The sequence below is a fragment of the Pseudorca crassidens genome, chromosome 16 (assembly GCF_039906515.1).
Source record: "Pseudorca crassidens isolate mPseCra1 chromosome 16, mPseCra1.hap1, whole genome shotgun sequence".
NCBI classification, from domain to species: domain Eukaryota; kingdom Metazoa; phylum Chordata; class Mammalia; order Artiodactyla; family Delphinidae; genus Pseudorca; species Pseudorca crassidens.
This window is the reverse complement of record NC_090311.1, coordinates 73958640-73972306: the sequence shown is the minus strand read 5'-3', so window position 1 is coordinate 73972306 and position 13667 is coordinate 73958640. Positions and strand designations below refer to the sequence as shown.

Sequence of the window (13667 nt, the reverse complement as noted above, 5' to 3'; positions counted from 1 at the left end):
GTAGCAATATTTTTTTGGATATGTCTCCTAAAGCAAAGGAAATAAAAGCAAAAAAGTGAGATCTAATTAAACTTAAAAGCTTTTGCACAGTACAGGAAATCATGGACAATATGAAAAGACAACCCACAGAATGGGAGAAAATATTTGCAAATGATATGACCAATAAGGGGTTAATATCCAACATATATAAACAGCTCATACAACTCAACATCAAATAAACAAACAAGCTGGGAATTCCCTGGCAGTCCAGTGGTTAGGACTCTGCACTTCCGCTGCGGAGGGCACAGGTTCAATCCCTGGCCAGGGAACTAAGATTCTGCAAGCCGCCCAGTGGTGGCCAAAAAAATAAATAAATAAATGAAATTAAAAAGTGGGGTTTACACTATATATAAAATAGATAACCAACAAGACCCTACTGTATAGCACAGGGAACTATATTCAATATTTTGTAATAACCTATAAAGGAAAAGAATCTGAAAAAAATAGATATATACATATGTATAACTGAATCACTTTGCTGTACACCTGAAACTAACACATTGTAAATCAACTATACTTCAATTTTAAAAATGTAAACAATAAAAAATTTAAAAAAATAAAAAGTGGGGTTTATTACAGGTGTACAAAAATGGATTCATTTGACTATCAATAAATGCAATTCATCACAATAACAGACAGAGGCAGGAAAAAGTATTTTACAAAATTAAAATATCCACTTATGATACATAAAACACTTAGCTTAACAGAAAAAGAAGGGAGCATCGTAAATCTGTTAAAGGGGAAAATATGTGTAGATTTACCTTTCAATGAACAATAGCGAGCCAACTGGATTTCCATATGGGAAAAAAATGTACCTTGACTCCTGACACGATGCAAAATAGATTCCAGATGGAGAACAGGTCTAAACGTGAAGGTTAAAAAAAATAGAAAAAACCTTTAAGAGAAAAACAGAGGAGAACATCTTCAGGACCTTAAAATAAACACATTTCTTTTTTTTTTTAATTTATTTTTTGGCTGCGTTGGGTCTTCGCTGCTGCGCACAGGCTTTCTCTAGTGGCAGGGAGCGGGGGCTACTCTTCATTGTGGTGCGCAGGCTTCTCATTGCGGTGGCTTCTCTTGTTGCGGAGCTCGGGCTCTAGGCTCGCGGGCTTCAGTAGTTGTGGCTCGCGGGCTCAGTAGTTGTGGCTCACGGGCTCTAGAGTGGAGCACAGGCTCAGTAGTTGTGGCACGCGGGCTTAGTTGCTCCGCGGCATGTGGGAATCTTCCCAGACCAGGGATCGAACCAGTGTTCCCTGCACTGGCAGGCGGATTCTTAACCACTGTGCCACCAGTGAAGTCCAAGCAAAGATTTCTTAAATGGCAGGTGATAAATAAATACTGATCATAAAAGAAAAAATTGACAAACTGAATATTTTCAACTTAGGAATTTCTCTTCCTCAAAAAATACCATTAGGGGCTTCCCTGGTGGAGCAGTGGTTAAGAATCCGCCTGCCAATGCAGGGGACACGCGTTAGAGCCCTGGTCTGGGAAGATTCCACATGCCGCAGAGCAACTAAGCCGGTGCGCCACAGCTACTGAGCCTGCGTTCTAGAGCCTGCGAGCCACAATTACTGAAGCCCACGTGCCTCGAGCCCGAGCTCCACAACAAGAGAAGCCACCACAATGAGAAGCCTGCGTACCACAATGAAGAGTAGCCCCTGCTCGCAGCAACTAGAGAAAGCCCACGCACAGATACGAAGACCCGACGCTGCCAAAAATATATAAATAAAATAAATAAATTTATTAAAAAAACATACCATTAAGAGAATGAGAAGGCAACCCATAGGACCTGTATCTGGAATATACCTACAGAATTGCTACAAATCAAAGGGAAAGACAGACCATCTAGGAGAAGGGGCAGAAGACTCAGACCGTTCCTAAGAGGAGAGGCAAATGACCAAGAAGCAGCTCCACTGCATTAGTCATGAGGGAAATGCAGATTAAAAGCACAAGCAATGCCTACCAAAGAGCTTAGAAAATGTTGGAAAATGCCACGCCCGTGGTGGGGAGCAGCCAGAACTCTCCAGGGGAGTGTGAATTGGAACAACTTGGAACCTGTTTGGTAGAATCCATGCAAATCCTGTGGTCCTATGACTGACATTTCACTAGCAGGAACATACCCAAGGGAAAGGTGGGCAGAGGTTCACTTAACAGCACTATTCTCAAGAGCCCAAATCTGGGAACTGCCTAAATGTTCATCAACAGGAAAACAGATAAATTGAAGTATATACACCAATACAATTCCAAACAGTAAGGAGAATAAAAAGGCCTCGATTGCATGGGAAAAGCTCACAAATGCCTAAAACACTACATCCTGTGTGATCCCATTTATATGAAGTTCAAAAGCCAGCAAAATGAAACTATTGGATAGAAGTTGAGAGAGTGGTTACTGGGGCTGAATCAAAGGGGACAGGAGGGGCCTTTGGGTACCGGTAATTTTGGTTCTTAAGCTGGGTGCTGGATACCTAGGCGTGCTCACTTTATAAAGATTCATCAAGCTGGACACTTAGGGGCACTTTTCTATGGGTATATTATACTTCAATAAAAAATTTCATTTAAGTAATCATTTTTAAAGTCACAAATTCATTAACAGAAGGATTTTTACCCTAGAAATAAATTTGGGACTGCCAAATTTATTTCTCACAGTTTTGTAGGCTGGCAAGGCCAAGACTAAGGGGCTGGCAGGTTCATTGTCTGGTGAGAGCCTGCTTCCTGGTTCACAGACAGCTGTCTTTTCACTGGTCCTCACATGGTGGAAGGGGTGAGGGAGCTCTCTGGGGTCTCTTTTATAAAGGCTCTAATGACAATCATGAGGGGTTCATCGTCATGAACTAGTCACCTTCCAAAGGCCCACCTCCAAATAGCATCACACTGAGAATTAGGTTTCAACAGATGAATTTGGAGTGACATAGACATCTATAGATACTAACCCCTATGTGTCAAATGATGATCAGAATCCTAACTCTCATGTTCATTTCACAGATGAGAAAACCATGGTTCACCATACTTCCCTAGGCTGGGACCCTCTGACCACAAACTCTGTTTGGATCATAGTGGCCACCAGGTCCTGCAGAAGACAACTGCTCATAATGGCCAAAAGCAGCAGCCTGTGTGGAATAGGTCCTCACGAAGAGCATTGGAAAGGTGCACACGTCAGCGATATGAAGCACGCAGTATAAAACATTTTATGAAACAGAAGGATTCTGACTGCCAGCTATGCAAGAAATGTATTACACGTCTTACCTCCCTAGAGACAGAAATGTAGATGGGTTTAATAAAAATTATGTGGTTAGACAAATATAAAATGTCTACTGGTTTAATAAAAACTATGTGGTTATGTAAATATTGAAAAAAATGAATAAAAAGTGTAGAATAGTGCTTAAATTAATTCTAAGTGGAGAAATGGTATATATATGCAAATATGTACCCATTTATCTCTGTAGATTGGTAAAGATAGCCATTTGCATATATAGTGGTTAGATAAATATAATGTTTAAATGGACACTATATACATAGGAAAATAACTTTTTTTTCCTTTTCTTCAATAGATAATATACATACAGTGATTCGATAAATATATAATCAGATACTTAATGGTTAGTTAAGTGTATTTATTAAGGCACCTGTACGTTGTGAAGACAAGTTTTTCCCACCAAAATCTCCAGCCAGGTCAAGCCAAGGACAGTTCTGTCCAGTCCTGTGCTGAGGGTACCAGTGGGAACATTGATCCAAGGGGGTAGCACCAGCCAGTGGTGAGAACTGATGAGAAATATGAGAATGTAATGGTAATGGCATTCCATAGGCACTGGGCACTAAGTATGTACCAGATGATCTCAAATTACCACCCCAGGTGGATTATTCCATTAACCCCAAGTTAGAGTAGAGGAAACTGAGGCCCAACAAAGGAACATGTGGCACCCTGGTAACTTTATAAACCTTTTAATTGTCATGAGAACTAATGGGATACTTAAGATTTTTTTTTTTTTTTTTTTTTTTGGCTGCACCGTGCGAGTTGCAGAATCTTAGTTCCCCAACCAGGGATTGAACCAGTGCCCTCAGCAGTGAAAGGAGCCCTAACCACTGGACAGCCAGGGAATTCTTTACTCCTGATTTTTTAAAATTAATTAATTTAGGCTGTGCCGGGTCTTAGTTGCAGCATACGGGATTTTTAGTTGCAGCATGCAGACTCTTAGTTTGGGCATGCATGCGGGATCTAGTTTCCCCGACCAGGGATCGAACCCAGGTCCCCTGCACTGGGAGCGCGGAGTCTTACCCACTGGACCACCAGGGAAGTCCCTACTCCTTATTTTTAAAGGAAATTTCAGGTTAGAATAAATTTGCTGCACCCAAAATCTACTCCCCGCTAACGTGGGTGTCGGCTCAGTGAGAACTGCAGAGGTGAAGAACCAAGGCCGAAACAGTCCTTGACTGCCACCTAGTGGCTACTGGGGGTGGACTCCAGCCTGTCTCCCACAAATGAAAACCGCCTTGGGATCCCACACCCTTTCTTGTCTGACGCAGAGGTGAGGCCACCAAAAAGACCCTGGGGTGGGTAAAATGATGAACTAACCACTGGCTTCACGCCAGGTGGGGCTGTGGGCTGAGGGGGATAGTTTCTGGGCCTGGCTTGGAGGGAGATACAGAGACACCTGGAGCTACAGTAATGTCACAGAGAAGCAAAGGCAGGGAGGCATTGAGAGACATGTGGGTATAGCAAAGATACAGAAATAAAGATGCCAACAACGCAGAGACCCGGAGGGATGAGAGAAAGAGACAGACAGAAAGAGAGAGAGAGTCCCAGACAGACCCAGAAAGCAATACCAAAGGATTCAGAGACACAGACACAGAAGGCTGAGGGCAGGGGTGGGGGTGGGTGATGGGTGGGGGATCTCCAACAGGAAGAGCCCTTACCCCTGCTGTTCCCATGGACGTCCAGGCAGTCCTCCAGCCCCATCCGAACATCCTCTTCAGGAGGTCCTGGGCACTCTAATTCTTAGTCCTTTCTGGGATTCACTGGTACAGATTAGCTTTATTTCAGAGTTTTCCCCAGGACAGGCTGGGTTGCTACTTCTGCTGTGGTAGGTCCAGCTTTACAGCTTCTAAAACCAAGCTGCCATTCTCTCTTTGTCCTTCTCTTTCTCCTGGTGTGTGTATTTCCCAGTCCTCCTTCATATACATTAGGCATATCTTCCTATGCATAAGAACTTCTATAGCACTTGCCTGGAGAAAACAAAACTGACAGTGGGTTTCCTCCCAGCTGGCTCTGTCCTGAGTAGGCTAATAAAGAGCTGTGAATTTGGAGGGCCCAATGACCTTTCCTGGCTTGCTGAAGACCCCTGCGTGGCTGATGGACAACGGGACCTGTTCTAACACACTGTGGCCAGCTCGTGGCCTCATCTGCCCCATGCAATCTGCTAAATTCACTCCTGTATTCCGGGACCACCTCCCTGCTGGCACTTAGCAAGCTCCTGGAGAATGTGGGGTCAGTTAACAGCAGAGGGACTTGGGAAGGTAGGAAACTTCAACTCCCAAATTCAATCCACCGTTCTCCTGCATTCTCCTCTTACCCTCCCCCACCCAGCCTCACGCTGAGGCCACATTCAGGTTTCTTCCACAAACACTGCCAATGTCTACGGCCCAGAGGCCTAGATTATGGACCCTGACCTTCTGGATTCTAATTCTGATCTCACCACTTACCATCTGGCTCTCCTTGCCTCCACTTCCCCAAGTATAAAATAGAATATTGATAGGGTCAACTTCACAGTGCTGTTGCGAGGATGCAATGAGTTAATATTGCAAAGTGTGGCACTGAACCAAGTTAAAATCAAGGATTTTGGAGTCAGACTGGCCTTGGGGAATTCACTTAATCCCTCCAAATTTCCGTTTCTCCTCTGTAAAATGGACACAGTGACTTAAATTCACAAGGTTGGGAGTATCTAATTAAATGTTGGGAGAGGCCCCTGAAGGGCCTGAGATGTGAGACGGGGCCACTGTGGCTTTCAAATGTCCTGTCCCTGCAGCTGTGTTTCTTTACCCCTCCACCACTTAGTCCCTACCTCTTCCTCTTCACCCCTCCCCATAAACCCCAGCCCGCCTAGCCTGTGGCTGCAGCTCCTCAGAACTATGCCTCTATTCCCATTTCAGAAACCAGAGCTACCTTTCCCATAAAACACTTTCCTCAAATTCAAAGTCCCTTTGCTCCCTCAGAGCTTCCTCCTACCCAGCATTCCAGAAGAGTCTTAACTATGACAACAGAGCTTAGGCTGCTTTTCTTGCACAATATAAAGCAAGAAAAAGTGCACAGTGAACAGGCGGCACCCAGTTTAACAGACCCATTGTTACTGGGACAGGTGGAGCCTCCCTTTCTTGCCTCCAGAGGTAGGTAAGAAAGTCTTCCAGGCTGAATTGAGCGCTTACTTTTTTTTTTTTTTTTGCGGTACGCGGGCCTCTCACTGTTGTGGCCTCTCCCGTTGCGGAGCACAGTCTCCGGACGCGCAGGCTCAGCGGCCGTGGCTCACAGGCCCAGCCGCTCCGCGGCATGTGGGATCCTCCCGGACCGGGGCACGAACCCGTGTCCCCTGCATCGGCAGGCGGACTCTCAACCACTGTGAGCGCTTACTTTTTAAATTGTTATCTATTCTAGTAGTTTCATTTATAGTTTTACTAGGCAGTACAGACTTGGGCTATATATAAATGTTTTTCCTCTACAACTTTGTTTCATTTGATTCGCTGGTATTCACCTTAACCCATGTACATATACGTACTAGTTCACTCGCTTCACTGTGGAATAAAGTTCTAACCCACAAAAATGTGTACTTATCTATCTCCCGTCAGTGGTCAGTGGAGATTAACGTTGTTTCTAGTGTTTTTCTATTAAAAACAGTCCCGGTGGGAACATTTCTGCACTACAGAAGCTGCTGAAGCTGAAGCTTAGGGTCCCACGCTCCAGCCTCACCTGCCCAGGCCTCCATCCACTGCCAGATGCCCCTTCCCCGCCAGCCCCCCAAGCTGAGTTCCCCATCTGCGCCCAGACTCCCTCATTTCCTGCCATCTCCCACCGTCACAACGCCTCAAAGTACCCCCTCCCTACTCTAGCCACTCCTCACGCTCTGAGGGGCTTCCGGCCCCACGACCCGGCCCTCCGCCCAAGGCCAGCTCCCACCCACAGCCCCGAGCCCCTCCCACCTCACCGCCGAGCTCCCTCACGAGCCCAGCCCGCCCACACCTGGGCCTCCACCCACACCTGAGACCCTCTTCAGTGCCTCTGCATTATCCCGATCTCCGCAGTCCACACCCCTGCCCCGCCCAAGCCCTGGCGGCCCACCCACACGTCCCAGCCCCCCGCCTCAAGGTCAGGCCCCTCCCCACACTTGGGGGCCTCCCCGACATCTGTTCCGTCACACCCGGGTCCCTTCCTCAGGGCCCCCCGCCCGCGCCTGCCACGGCCAGAGCTACACACATGCTCTATTCAGGCTCCACACCTCCCCGCTCCCCACACCTGGTCCCAGGGCCCCATCCAAGGCCTCTGGAGGCTTGGTGGCAGCAATGTGGTCAAAGAGCATCGTCGATTCAAAGAGTATTTGGGCGCCGTGAAGCAAAACGTGAAACACTCTGAAATCTTGCTGCTCCTACGTGAAAAACCCTCAATAGACGTTTTCCCGAATTTGACAACACCCCAGAATTTTACAGGACATTAGCGGTAATACATTGTGAAGCTGAAAGCGAGTTTTCTAAACTATTAGTAAAAAAAAATTTTAAAGAGTGGGTCAGTCATGCTAGAAGACACAGTTATCTTACATTCTTTCTCATAGAAATGATTCTAATTTTACATATTCAGATTTTAAATATTCCAGGGAATTCCCTGGTGGTCCAGTGGTTAAGACTCTGTGCTTTCACTACCAAGGGCACGGGTTCAGTTCCTGGTCGGGGAGCTAAGATCTTACAAGCTGAGCAGGTGCGGCCAAAAGAAATAAAATAAAATAAAATATTCTAAATCACTATCATAGGAAGCAGTGGCTATGATTATGCAGTTAATCACTAAGATTGATATTTTAAAAGGCAATTAATTTTATATTTGTTATCCTTGAAATTTTGTTGTCAGCTTTTAAAATTTTGCAATTATTTTGCTTTGTCATTCTAAAGAAATATAAACTTTCACACAAACATATTATGTTCATAATTTTGTGTTCTTTTCTTCCGGCTCTGGGCCGGCTTCAGCTCCTGCTTCTGGGATCTGCCCTCGCCCCTCTTCTGGGACAGGTGTGTATGTGCTCTGAGCGCCACACCTGGGTCATTACATCGCTGCTGGGCACCATGTTTTCACTATTTCAGTTTTTAGAAGCAGTGCCTCTTTCCCAAGGCAGGTGCGCCAATTTAGATATGGAACTGAGATGCGGTGCATCCCACTCTGCCCAAGCCTAGGAGCCTAGAAGGTCTTAGTCACCATGGATGAAAAAATAGAATACAGCGAACTCCACCCAGCTCTAGCGGCAAAACTGGTTCTCCAAGCACTCTGTGGCGGAAGGGGGATGGCTTCAGACCCTCACTGCGGAAAATTCCAATGTTGATCATTAGAAGTTAATATATTAATATTTTACTAGTTTATTAAGAACTTGAAGGCAAGTAATCGCTCTCAAGACTTTACCCATGAAACTACAAGACGTCCTACATGACAGGAAAAAAGTTAAAACTGCTACTCAATTTTTAAAATATGATTTGTTTATTTCCCATTGTTTACTAAACTTCAACTTCAGTGGTTCATTTTAATTTGGTAAACATTGCTTGGAGGTACTTGTTATTCTCTTTTGTAGTCTGATTGGAGTAGAACAGAACACTAGCTCCCTTTGTTTATTGGTAAAACTGCATAACAAATAACTGCAGAACGTTGCAGGCTTTTAGAAGAGCTACTGCAGTGGAGACAACAAAGACTTTGTTAAGCTTTGATTGCATTTGAATCCAGATTTCAGGTGGCCACAAATTCAATGCATTATTTAGGTTCTAGAAACTACTGACATTCACATTTATGTTCAATGCTAACAAACACAGAATTAAGACCCTTTCCAATCATAGTGCCTTTCGTCTGTTCAGCCACTGTTTTCAGTTTTTCAACCCTAACATTCAGTGGCAGTAAAAACATTCTTTTATTCTATTATTGCCGGATAAGTAATTCTCCTAATCAGACACTTAATCTTATTATAACTAACTTATACAAAGATGTAGAGGAGACACATTTCTTGGAACGAGAGCAACTGGTTCTAGATAAGAGACACTCTTCATAAATTATGCTCTAATCTGAAACCTGGGGATGTATTTGACTTCATTGGCTCAGTTTAACGAGGGAAAAAGGGCAAAGGGAAATTTATCACTATGTCATGCAAATGTTTTAAACCTATGTTTCTAACACTGACCAACTCTAACCTCCCAATCTAAGAAAGCAGTCTCTCTACCCCATCATTCTACATCTCAGCCACTATATGTGTCTTCACTACATTTGTCAATCAATACTTGAAATATTATACCATCTATTTCTCTTTCTTACTTGTCCCCATCATAATATCAGCCATTCAAGGCAGGAGCTTTGCATTACCCAGTTGGAAGCTTCAGTTCCTGGAGAAGTGCCAGAACAGTAGTAAAATTCAAAATATATGTTGAATCAGTAAATAAATATCAAGTAATTATACTAATATGAAAATACTTTGAAAGTTGTAAAATCAAATTATAATGTATTAAATTTAAAAAGCACGGTACAGGAGACTTCCCTCTCCATCCAGTAGTTAAGACTCCGAGCTTCCACTGCAGGGGGCACGGGTTTGATCCCTGGTCGGGGAACTCAGATCCCACACGTCACGTGGCACAGGCCAAAAAGAAAAAGAAAAAAGCATGGTAAACATAGTACATGCATAGTGATACAAACTTTTCCACAATTGGCACCTTAGTGAAAATAAAATGTACATTTATTGACACAAAATGTCTAAATAGATAGCCATCAGCTTAAAATTCACACACATGCATGCACACCAAAGATAAATATATATATAATATAATATATATATTATATATATATATAATATATATATACCCTGTAAACATCCTAAAAAACATTGAAATTGTACAATTTAAGTGGGAGAATTGGTTGGTACGTGAATTCATATCTCAACAAAGCTGTTTTTAAATCACATTCAAAATAAATCACATGCACAATTTAACGTGGAGAGTGGTGATTAAGAGCTGGTTCTGGGGCCACCGCTTCCAGCTATGAGGCCGGGTGCTTCTCTTAATCTCTCTTTGCCTCATTTCCTCATCCTGAAATGGGGTGAGAGTCCTCCCTGGAAAGGATGTTGTGAGGATGACATGGGTTAACACATGGAAAGTCAGCGCTGGAAAGCAGCCTGCCAGGTAGCAAGCTCTCACCAAGGCTGCCATTGTGGATGCACCCAGAGTTCGGGGTGCTAGTCCCCTAAGGGGGTCATAGTCTGAGGGAGTGACACACGTCAGTGATAATCCCCATATGATGTGCTCGGTGGTGGCCTGTGTGACCAGGTGGATACGGGAGTGACCTGAGATAGAGAACACTGAAATAGAGAAGGGTGGGTATAGGGGAGGTGACACAATGGGAAGCTTTATTTCAGAAGTTGTTGACTGGGAGGTGTGCCCAAGAGGTACTTCAATTATAAGATCGAGGGCTGAGTAGTCTGGTTGAGAGACATGAGCAGTAGTTGGACAAGGGAGCTAAGACACTCTTGGGGCAGGAGGAAAGCATCTCTGAGCTCTAACAGAAGCGGAATGAAAGGTCGAAGAGAAATGACGTCGCCTGGCATCTCAGTTTTGTGAACCCTTGCGCTTCTCTCCTCTATGCACAGGTTCCCACCCTTACTCTTCGAAGGACTTTCTCAAATACAAATCTAACAATGTCTCTCCCCGGCTTGAAGCCCTCCCTCCAAGGTCCACTGCCGACTTTCTGGCCTTACTCCACGCGGCCCGCCTCCTCCGCTCGTCCCCCTCCTCCCTGGCCTCCTGAGCTCACCCGATGCTCTGTCCCTTCACCTCAGCTATCCCTCACAGCCTCTAAAGTCCCAGGTCCTGAAGCCCACGACCTCCGGAAGATCGTGGCCATCACGGAGGCGCGAATGGATAAATGGGTGGACAAAGGCTCCAGAAGTGACTCAACCAGAGCCCCAACCATTACAAGAGGATACAGCGTGGGGGGGGGGGGGCGGGGGGGTGGGAAGAAGAGCTGCGCAGGCGTAATAGGGCGGCTGCTTGACAGGTACTCGGGTGAACTGGAGCAGCCAATCCGCACGAAGAGGGGCGGGACCGCTTCGCGACAGGAAAGCCCTGCCCACACTGCCTGCACGAGAGCGAGTGGGTACGGACGGCTTCTTGGAAGGGGCCTCCTGGAAGCCTATGACGTCTTTTCTGGCCGGAGTCGGCCAAAGTGATCCAGACCTTCACTCCAGACTCCGAGGGGGAGTGGCTGCCGCAGAGACCTCCATATCCCCGTTCTTGAGACACTCCCCCACACCGTTTCTGTATCCCCTCGTCTAGAAGGCTCTTAGATCTTTGCAGCGTGAAGGGCCCCTCCCGCCGCCTCCCCAGGGCGCTGGAGTCAGCCAAGGCCGAGATCCGGCAAAAGTCCGTCATCCCTCAAACTGTCGCTACCCTTCAGATGGCCCTCCTTGCACCCTGTCTTAACACCCACTCACCTCCTGCTCTAACACTGGTAGGCAGGTGAGCAGAGTTAGGCTGCCTCCTTCCCCACGGTCCTCAAACGGAGTGAGACCCAGACTTGTGGGCAAGGAGCCCAGCACCCTGAGCACACAGAGGGGGACCTGCAGGACATGTTAGAGAGAGGGGAAAGAAGAACAGGGGGCTCCTGAGGGAGACAGCACAGGAAGTGGTCCAGGTGGGAGTTCAGTATGTCTCAGAAACTGGCAGAAGCCTCAGAGGGCAGAGATTCCCTCTCTTCTTGTTCTCTCATGAATGGGGTCTTTTCCCTATTCTACCAGACCCTTCAAAATAGACAATCTCAGCTTCCTACTGATGCCTGTGACATTCAGTCCATCTTGTAAGTTAGGAAGAAAACACGTCATGTTCCTATTATGTGCCAGGCTTGATGCTATCCACTTCCCTTTATCTCTGGTCAATCTTAGATAATTCCTGTTTTATTACCTTTCCTCAGGGAAATTAATGACTTGGAGGATGCATCTATGTTCTTCGCAGAGCAATCGGTAGTGCTTAGAGAAGGGGAAAAGCACCGTTTGGGAGTGTGAGGGGCTGCGGCAGTGATTGACGTGAGCAGAAGAGAGTCCTGGGTGTGAGTGCCGATTTTCAGGCGGCCACTCTTGGCAACAGACTTCCCTCCTTCCACACAAGGTCTTTTGTATCATTTGCACACTGAGTCCAGAAGGGGAAGAGAGAGTTCAGAGCTGGATCTTGCAGCTTTCTCTCTTTTTGATACCTCTAGGTTCTCATCTGCACCCACCCAACTCAGGCTGGCTCTCCATCACCCACTCCTCCCAGCCTTTCATCATTGGAGTTTTGATTTCCCTGTAGGTCTCAGTGCCTCTCACCCAACTTTCCCATCTGGTAGGTAAGAAATCAGACCCAGGGGCTTCCCTGGCCATCTAGTGGTTAAGACTCCGTGCTCCCAATGCCGAGGGCATTTCCCCCTGGTGGGGGAACTAAGATCCTGCAGGCTGTCTGGCGAGCCCCCCCAAAAAAGAAAAGAAATCAGACCCAAAGGGATGGCTCCAGAAATTCTGATAAGGAATGCATGCCGAAGAAGCAGGGCAAGTGGCCAGCCCTCCTCGAAAGTGACTTCCTGAAAACAGCCTTCACTGCCAGTCTAGCCCCTCAGGAATCACACCTTGAGAACACAGTTGTTCATCCTAAATACTCCTAACACTTCTTAATACACAAAGCTTTTAAAATTTTCTACACCCAGTTTCATGACTATTTATAAGTGCTGGGTTTAACATCTAAGAAGCTAAATTCATTAGCTTGGGACCTGACCTGTGCCACTTCCAGTGTGGAAGGCATTGTTGCCCACTGCTGAGTGTGTGTCTGGCCTTTGGGGCCTCTTAGAGGGGACAGATGCAATACTCAGCCCTGATGCACCTATACTGAACTTTGGCAAAACGGGGAGATGAGGTGGTGACTTACTGTTGTGTGTTTGCAGAAGCCACACACAGGTAGCTGGGCTCTCTCTCCCTGGTTCTGCCCTAGGCTCAACCTGTCCTCTATCTTGAGCCAGTGTCAATACCACCTGGCTCAGGTGAAGTTTTCTTTCTACCTGTTAAAGGTGAAATACCTCATGGTGATAGGGGTGGGAGTAGAGGATCCCTAAAGAGGGCAGAAGCTTCAGGATGGGGCAAAAGTGCTAGAACCTTCTGGAGAAGTGGATCTGAGGTCCTTTTCATACTTCCTGGAGACCTTCCAAAGCACCTGGGACTTAAAGGGTCCTCTTCCTCAAATGCCTGCTTTCTTGCTGCTTATTCCCCACCGGAGGAGTCTGGAAACTTGAGCTGAGTCTCCATTCTGCTACCATGGCACAGTGTGACCTTAAGCAAGACCATTATCTTCTCTGGAGCACAGTTACCCCATGGGGGTCTCTCTAATGATGACCCCCT

General features: G+C 46.1%; 1 protein-coding gene across 3 annotated transcripts in view; it reads right to left on the bottom strand.

The window, feature by feature from the left end:
* The window catches only part of RASGEF1A (RasGEF domain family member 1A), a 240782-nt gene that overhangs the window by 219208 nt on the left and 7907 nt on the right, over nucleotides 1–13667 (bottom strand). For 2 of the 3 annotated variants that reach the window (XM_067710956.1, XM_067710957.1), the window contains exons 3-4: nucleotides 4951–5259; nucleotides 801–934 (exon numbers count right to left, since the gene is read on the bottom strand). The exons of the other annotated variant lie outside the window; for it this stretch is intronic. The gene's annotated coding sequence lies outside the window, so the exon portion shown is untranslated. The remainder of the gene's footprint in view (nucleotides 1–800; nucleotides 935–4950; nucleotides 5260–13667) is intronic. 3 annotated transcript variants of the gene reach the window in all.